The sequence below is a fragment of the Aphelocoma coerulescens genome, chromosome 2 (assembly GCF_041296385.1).
Source record: "Aphelocoma coerulescens isolate FSJ_1873_10779 chromosome 2, UR_Acoe_1.0, whole genome shotgun sequence".
NCBI classification, from domain to species: domain Eukaryota; kingdom Metazoa; phylum Chordata; class Aves; order Passeriformes; family Corvidae; genus Aphelocoma; species Aphelocoma coerulescens.
Genome location: NC_091015.1, coordinates 39,425,545 through 39,433,419, shown reverse-complemented (window position 1 = coordinate 39,433,419; position 7,875 = coordinate 39,425,545). Strand labels below are relative to the sequence as shown.

At 39.2% G+C, this 7,875-nt stretch overlaps 1 long non-coding RNA gene across 1 annotated transcript; it reads right to left on the bottom strand.

Annotated features, from left to right (window-relative positions):
- Nucleotides 1-3,224: 3,224 nt before the first annotated feature.
- Nucleotides 3,225-6,954, bottom strand: LOC138105689 (uncharacterized). The gene is made up of 3 exons (XR_011148617.1): nt 6,899-6,954; nt 6,395-6,489; nt 3,225-3,311 (listed from the first exon to the last, which is right to left on the bottom strand). It is a non-coding gene; the product is annotated as an uncharacterized lncRNA (long non-coding RNA).
- Between the last annotated feature and the right edge of the window lie 921 nt (nt 6,955-7,875).

The window sequence follows — 7,875 nt, the reverse complement described above, 5'->3', positions numbered from 1 at the left end:
AATGAGCTGGTTTTATATACTCTTCCAAGGCACAGTATTTCCTTACATGGCAATCCTCACTATGTGACCTATCCTGTGTTGCCACATCAGCAACACATTTTCTCAGTGCCCTTCTATGATATGATCACTCACTGTTCATTATCTGTCAGCTCCCAGCAGGCTCCTCTACATAGGGCTCTGCCGTGTGACACCTCCTCCCCCAGGGCCTGGTGGAGACAAGCCTCTGTGTGCCACCGTGTGCTCCTTTGTGCTGCCATGTGCTCCTTTGAGCTGCCATGTGTCTCTGCAGCATGTCTCACAGCCCACAACCCAATTCTATCTTATTTCTTCCCATAATATCCTCCACGTTTTCTCCCATACAGCCTTCAGCCTTAATCTTACCTCCTGCACCCCAGGTTGCCGCACGTCCTCTTCAAGTGCAGTTTATCTTGCTCACTCTGTTTCAAGTCTTCCTCTTTTCAATACTAATTTTCATTCATCCTCTGCGTTTTTGCTTATTATTTGTTTTAGATTATTTTGCTATTGTAATTAATGCCTTCTTTTGTCCCAACACTCACACACTCAAACAGAAGGTGAACAAGTAGCAACTGTAAGCACTGTGTGAATGCAAGCAGACAACAGCTTGTTGCTTACTCAGTTTATACAGATGCAAGGTAAGACTCAAAATCCATAGCAGGACCCAGTGTTTCTGGAACACCATTTTCTATTTCTTTTCCCAATGAAGCTGTAGGACCAAGCTACACTAGTAGTGGGTTTTTTCAGGCTAGTCCGTGTGACTCTTTACTCTCACTCAGCCTGAGAGGAAGTTGAGAGGTGATTTCATATCATTGATTTGATTTTAGTAATTTTTTTCTTTAAATATCTGCAGAACCCATCTCACAACTTCTTGAGTTTACACTAGATTTCACAGTGATCAGAGATAGATATTAAAACTGTGAGAAAAGCAAAATAATTTCCTAACTCTAAGGCACTGCTGTAATATCCCTACTTAATGTTTTCATTGTCTTCCTTGTAGTATGGAAAATGTCTTGTAGAGAAAAGCACCAAGCATGTACTGAAGAGTTCACTTGAAATATTTATCTTCAAAATCCAGGGTATCACTGGTGGTCAGCTGTGATATTATACAAAAGTCTACTGCAGAGGAAACCATGTAAAGCCTTTTCATTATTTTCAGCTAAAGTGGTGACATAAAACATTATGAATGCAATAAATAGAAAGAGAGGGAAATGCAAGCTTATACAGAACTGCAGTTTTACATTTTCCCCAGCACTTCATGTAAGAAAAGTAAATCTCCGACTCTGAGGTCCACTTTTGTTGGAGATCGCTGCAGCAACCTCATTCGTGCATCTGGCTGAATTTGAAGTTTACAATAACCTTCCTTTCCTCCTTGATACTAGAGATGCTAGAATCATTCTAGAGTCCCAGTTTAAGCAAAGGAATCCCTCAAATGAAACAGGTGTTAAAGATAAATCATTTTACTTGACAGTTTATATCCCTGTAGCCCTGATTAAAAAAGCTGTATCCAACTGAAAACTAATAAAATTTTACATTCTTTTATTATATTATTTTATTGATCACTGTCTTATAGGATTATTAGTTAATAAATCTTAATGTTTCCCTATTATAGAGGATGCTGTGAAAAAACTTTTCTGTTCATCTTAGACAGTGAAAATTTCAATTAAAACTCTGCTCCATTCTTTAAAGTTCCCATCTCTTCATTTCCTCTCTGATCATTCTCAAGAGCCCACCTCCGTGGCCTGCTCAGAGGTGCTGCCAGTGCTTTAATTTCCTCTCACTACTGTAAATACAAACATGGAGTAGAAGGTTGCAGTTTCCTTTGACATTAAAGTCGCACTCCAGCCCTTTAGCAAAAGAAGCTTATTGGCCATGAGGCAGACCAGCTAGGGAATCATCGTGGTCTCGGCCTGTGAGGGTGTCCAGTACTGAAGTGTGCTTCTGAACAGCCCAGCCTCTCACCCCAGCACATGAGGAGTCCAGGCACTGACTGGGAATACAGGGAAAGCCAAGATGAGCCGTGATGAGGAAGTTGGATAGGACCATCATTACTATGATCCCCCTCCACCTCTGCATCACACAGCTGATGTGAGGGAGTGCAGCCTGAAGCACAGAAAGTTGGCACAAGCAGACAAGCTGTGTCCTGTCATAGGGAACAGAGTGATGAAGTCCCCACCAGGATCCAGTGCCTCAGAGGGAGCCAGGCATACATGAATTTAAGAGAGTTGCAAACTGCTCACAAGGTTTCTTTCCATAGTCGTGCTGAAGAAGCCAATGCTTTTCCAGGTAGACAAGGGGCATGACCTTACATTAGATCCCACCCAAAATTTCTTTGATTTGGCTTGTGTCATGAGCCTGGCCACTGTGTTTTGCAGTAAAGAAGCAAAGGCTTTGATCTACTACTTTCACGGGAAAGAATTTGAAGGCATTGAACTCTTTGTATAAATGAAGTTTTCTTGGACCAGCCTGAAGGTTTGCTGGGCATAGTTCCTTCTCAGGGGGTTTTCTCTGATGTGAACCAGAACCATCCCAGCTCTAGCTCTAATACCCTAGCATATTTTACTTCTGCACTTTGACTTTTAACACAATCACCTTTTTAGGTCCCAAAGCAGCAGTTGTATCCCTGCTCAGTAACCCATGCAGCATTTTCAATAGATGAGGTGTCCTTGAGGGGGAGCAGACCATCCTATTGCCCTCTTGGGTATGTCTAATCTAGAAAAGCTTTAAATATCAGTTTTGAAACTCTTCTGCTGGGTTGGCTTTGGAGATGCTGAAACTATCTCACAGATACCTTAACTACTGCTACAAATATTCATGAAAATTCTGACCCATTTTCAGTGTCCTAATAAAAAATAAATACTTTTCATTCAAGAAAACACTGAAGAAATACATAAAACAGGTTTAAGTAAATGGGATAAGCATAGTATTGAAACTACAGACTTCATGAACTTTGTATTGTGTTTCCAGGTTCTTAAATAAAAAATATAACTCAAGAAATGGACTCAAGACACTGTGGTTGAATTTGAAACTTTAATTTGCATTTTTTAAGTTAACTTTAATATTTTTAAAGATTAAAGGCTACTTTCAGTTTATTCTTTCTTTCTTTTAAAGGGGTTGATGGACCTGCAGGGATTCCTATAAAAGTACAGAGAGTATCAAAATTACTAAATTAAGGAAACTTCTGCTACAGTGAAGTAGGAAAGACTATTCCAGCTTTTGAAATAAATAAGGGTTCTTCTGGTGAGATACAGGACAAAGTTTCTCCAAAGCTCTTTAACTTGCATTTGGAACTGAACCTTGATTGAAGAAGAAATTAAAGAATTAATCAACACCTTTTCATGTACCAAAGGTAGTCTGAAAATCTGCAGTATCTGTATAAATGTTTAAACTCACAATAAAAATATTTCAGTATTTTCAGAGGAGCTGGGGCAGATGAGGAAAGAAGTCTGCTTGAATCTTAGGTTTTCACATTAGTCAGATGAAAAAAGAACATGAACTATTTCTCTGTATAATATAAAATATATTTCTTTTACTACGTGGCACACATCCTAAGCTGCTTAGAAGGTGTGTGAAGGGAGTACAGATAGTGAAGAGAGGTCAGGAAAGGCATCTAAAGGGATGAAAGCTGTCAAATGAACAAATTGCATGTGTGTATGCAGTAAGTGAATATGTTAAGAAACCATGAAAAGAAAGAAAATCTTCCTGTAAGCTTTGCTTCTCATATTTGGCTTCAAAGCCAGATTCAAATGTTGGCCAAAGAAAGTACATAAATTCTGAGGCCTGTTCAATGGGAGGTAGTGATCCTTTTCAAAATCATAGCTTTGTAACAGAAAACCATCACTCATGGAATGTACTCCTTTTGGTGAAAAACATTCTTTCCATCTCTATTGTAAAGAAAGACCACTCAAAGAGAGAGACTTAAGCCACGCTCCGCTCGCGTACATGGAGCCACACCAGAAGTGGAACTCACAACAGCTTCATAGCTAAAGGGTAACACATTAGCCAAGGTTATCTTGGTTTGGGTTATTGTTTGGCTGGAGCATCCTGATAGATTTGCATAAGTAAAGTTAAAATTTTGTGTTATATTTATTTTGGAAGTGCATGTTGAATAAAATTAATTTCTGTAAAAGGAGTGCATTTTGGGAACTATTGTTTTAATCAGATAAGGTTTTTCTTGGCTAAGCCAATGTAACACAATAAGCATGGTCACAATGACTATCACTACCTAACCTGGTTAGCACCGTTGCCTCTGTATTTATTTAATTGTTCTTGCTACTTTACAGACTTTTCAGTAATGCTAGCAGTGAGAAAAATCACCTCCCTGCTGCCAGGGTCAACAGTCTTTATGAAAACTTGCTCAGCTTCTGTGAGTTAGTACTTGGCACATGTTTAAGAGTGTTTTTTCTCTGTCTTTACCCTCATGTTTCAACATTTCTATTTCAAAATCCTTCTAAGAAAACCCATTTGCATTGGGTATCACCTATCTCAGCAAGTAACCTGAACTGGAAGTTTTAAAGAGATGTGTGAAATGCAGGTTAATCAGCTGTGAAGATGGACCCAAGAGAAAGGTATGAAGAATTCACAAATCTTTCCAGCCGGCTCACACATGTTCACAAAATATAAATCCTTTTGTAATTTTGGAATGTTTCACTTCATAAAATAAATGGATTAGAGACTGGATTAAACAAATGCAATGCTGAAGTGTGAAGTCACAGCATCTGTGCTGATGTCTGTTTGCTGAAAAGTCCTTGGGGACCGTCAGACTGCTGTTCTTCACACCTGCCTGCCCCTGAACGGCCTCGTGTGCACTTGGTGGATGCTAGACTGCCGAGAGTGCTTGAGCAAAGAGATCTCTTTGTGGTCCAGCCACAGCACGGTCATGCCTCAGCTGAAGCTTCCAGGACCCAGGGCACACCCTGAGAGTGTGGCTGGACCTTCCTAGGATTGGTGTATATAATTACTGAAGCCTAAATTCAGGAAGGCCAAGATGTTCCCCAGAGGAAAATCATCCTCAGACTTTACATTCAGTGGAGCTAAAATGCTATATACAGCTAAGAATTAGCTCCCCTATTGTTTCAATTCCATGGTGGTACACATATTCATAGCTGTGGTATGTACAGTGCTACAGATAGACATATATGGTGCATTATAGTTCTTTATGCTCATATAATTTGGATGGGTAGCCAACCTAAATACAGCCATGTAGTTTGGCAGATAGTCATCTAATCTGTCTCAAAATACAATTTTGGTTTTAAAATTACTTCATTAAAGTGGCATCTTCTGACTCAACGAGCTCATCTTCTGTGGGTGCTTGGTGGCTTAGCTGCTTACTTTAATGACTGGAGTTCATTTTTGCCAGTCATGCTATTGAAAGTCTTCCTGCACTCTGAAGAAGAAATAATTCTGTAGCAGTAGCCTTTTGGGAAGATCTCTGTAGCTCAGTAATTTTTAGGTAAATTCACAAGTGATTGGAAACCCCTCCACACTCCTCATTATCCATGCAGGTTCAACTTCTTAACGCAAAAAGTAAAACTAAATAAACATGGATCACATGTAAGAAAAAAGCCAAATCAGAACAAAAAATGTTGTAACAAATTATTCACACAGGTAAATGACTTCCACTCTTGCTCTCATCAATGACATTTTCATCTGAGAAACTACAACTACTCAGCAGGAAAGAAGTGATCACAGCCTGTCCTCTGGATAAAACACCCACAGAACTGCTTTGTGCTCTGCTGTGAGCACCACGAACAACATTTTAAACAATGCTCAAAGGAGCGGAGAACGCTGCTCCATAACTCATAGGTGTGCTTGCCACAAGTGACAGTGGTAAGCAATTTCTGACTAAAACTGAGCTTCAAACACAATGAGAAATCACCTCACACCTGCAGAACAACATACATTGATTCAATAATTAGAAAGGACAAAGAAAATAACTTTCCTTGCTTTAAAGCACAGAACACTGTCAAGAACATCTCCATGAATTACCTTCCCTGAACTGTCCCCTGACCTCACAGTATGCATTGTGTTCCCATCTTTATTTTACATTGTCAAAACAATTTCAAAGCAATTTCAACTGGGCAATAACATTTGACCAAATGTAAAGTGGATGAAGTCTGCTCTTCACATTTGCTGCAACAAATCACTGAAGACATTGTAAACACATTTTGGGGCAAAATGATACACAGAAATATAAACAATAAAAGCACAAATCTAGATTATATGGGAATATTTTATCATGGGGGGGGGGGGTAGATTCTAATTAGATAAAATGAAGAAAACAGACAGAAAAGTGGGCCAGTAATGATGCTAACAGTGCAACTGAATGTATAATCCAGGTGATAGCATGACAGAAATGGACCAAGAAACAGATACATACCTAGAAATGCAAGCATCACTGTTGTGCAACCACGTTTGTTATGTTCCCATGGAGACTTGTGTTTCCCCTGTTAAGAGTCACTACTCACTCCTCCCCTGCACACAATAAAAACACTTAAAAACCCCAAATAAAACACCTTTGGTAATAAGTCAAGCATATTAGCATGCCAGTGATAGCTGCCTTCAGTAGTACAATTTTGTTTCAGTAATAAGTCCCTGTGGGAGAGGTAGGCATCCTCAGAATCTGGGCATTTAAAGTCTGAGTCCTCTGGATGTCTTATTCACAGATGAGTGTAATAAATAGAGAACTACTTCTGTTTCAGGAGGTTTTGGTCAGGCTTCTGACACATTGCATACATGAACAATAATTCTAACTAAAACTCATGAACACTTACTCTAACTAAAACTTCGTTTCTTTAAAACCTATTTTCAGTCAACTAGCCTATGGAATGTAATGGAGCTTTTTGGGTAGGAGTCTGCTACAAAACTAGGGATTTATGCTGACCATAGTAAAAGCCCTCAAGAACAGGTATGCAGAGGATGGGATGTTGTGCTCTAGAGGTACTGAGAAGGCAGCAGTTTAATTAGGGTTCTTTTCCAGCTGCTTTCATTCTGCTCTGCTTGATTGGTCTACCTCACTTGTATGTTCCCATTTTGAAGATCAGTTTCTATAGTTGCTTTCTTCTTGTTCCCTATTTATTGTTCACAATATTTTTCACAGATTTGAGTCAAGCTTGTCACTTGAATAAACAGACTTCTTTAAGGTTCTGGCTCTCTATCCAAACTTGGATAAAATATGCTTTGGGAGATAGATTAATTAGTACCTTCTGCAACAACAGAAATGGTAGCATTGGGCAAAGCTGCCCTGATGGAAACAGAGATTTTTGATTCTGCTTCTTTTAACTGCTATTTCACTGTCTGAGCAAAAGTTTGGTTGTCTCTTCTGGTAGATATCAAAACAGAATAAAGGTAAGAAAAAATAACTTCTATTCCAGGACTATAAAAATTGACAGAAGATTTATCTATGAGCAGCTTGTTTTTGTAGGTAAAATTCACACAGATGAGCTCTTAACTTACATTCACAGGGTTTGCTTATTGCTTTAAGCCACAATTTACATTAGTTATTATTGGTGCCAGGTGTCTAGAGAGAATATGGAACTTTCCCCTCATGATTGTTTTAGAGGCAGAATAGCAGGCTAGGAACAAACCACTCTACCTCTACTGCCACAGAGATTCTGGGTTTTTGGAGGAATAACTTTGGAGCAGTTAACGTAGTCATCCACAGTGGAAAAAGAAACACTCATAAACCCAAAAAACCAGGGCAGCTCTCCTAGTCTCAACGGGTGGTAGCAGGAGGTAGCTCTAAAAGGAAGTAAAATGCTTTAGTTTATTGCAAGAGTCCTTTTAATTTCATGCTAAACTGGGATGGAGATATATACCAAACTGAGGCTGCAGGGATCTACATTTAGAACAATCTTTGAT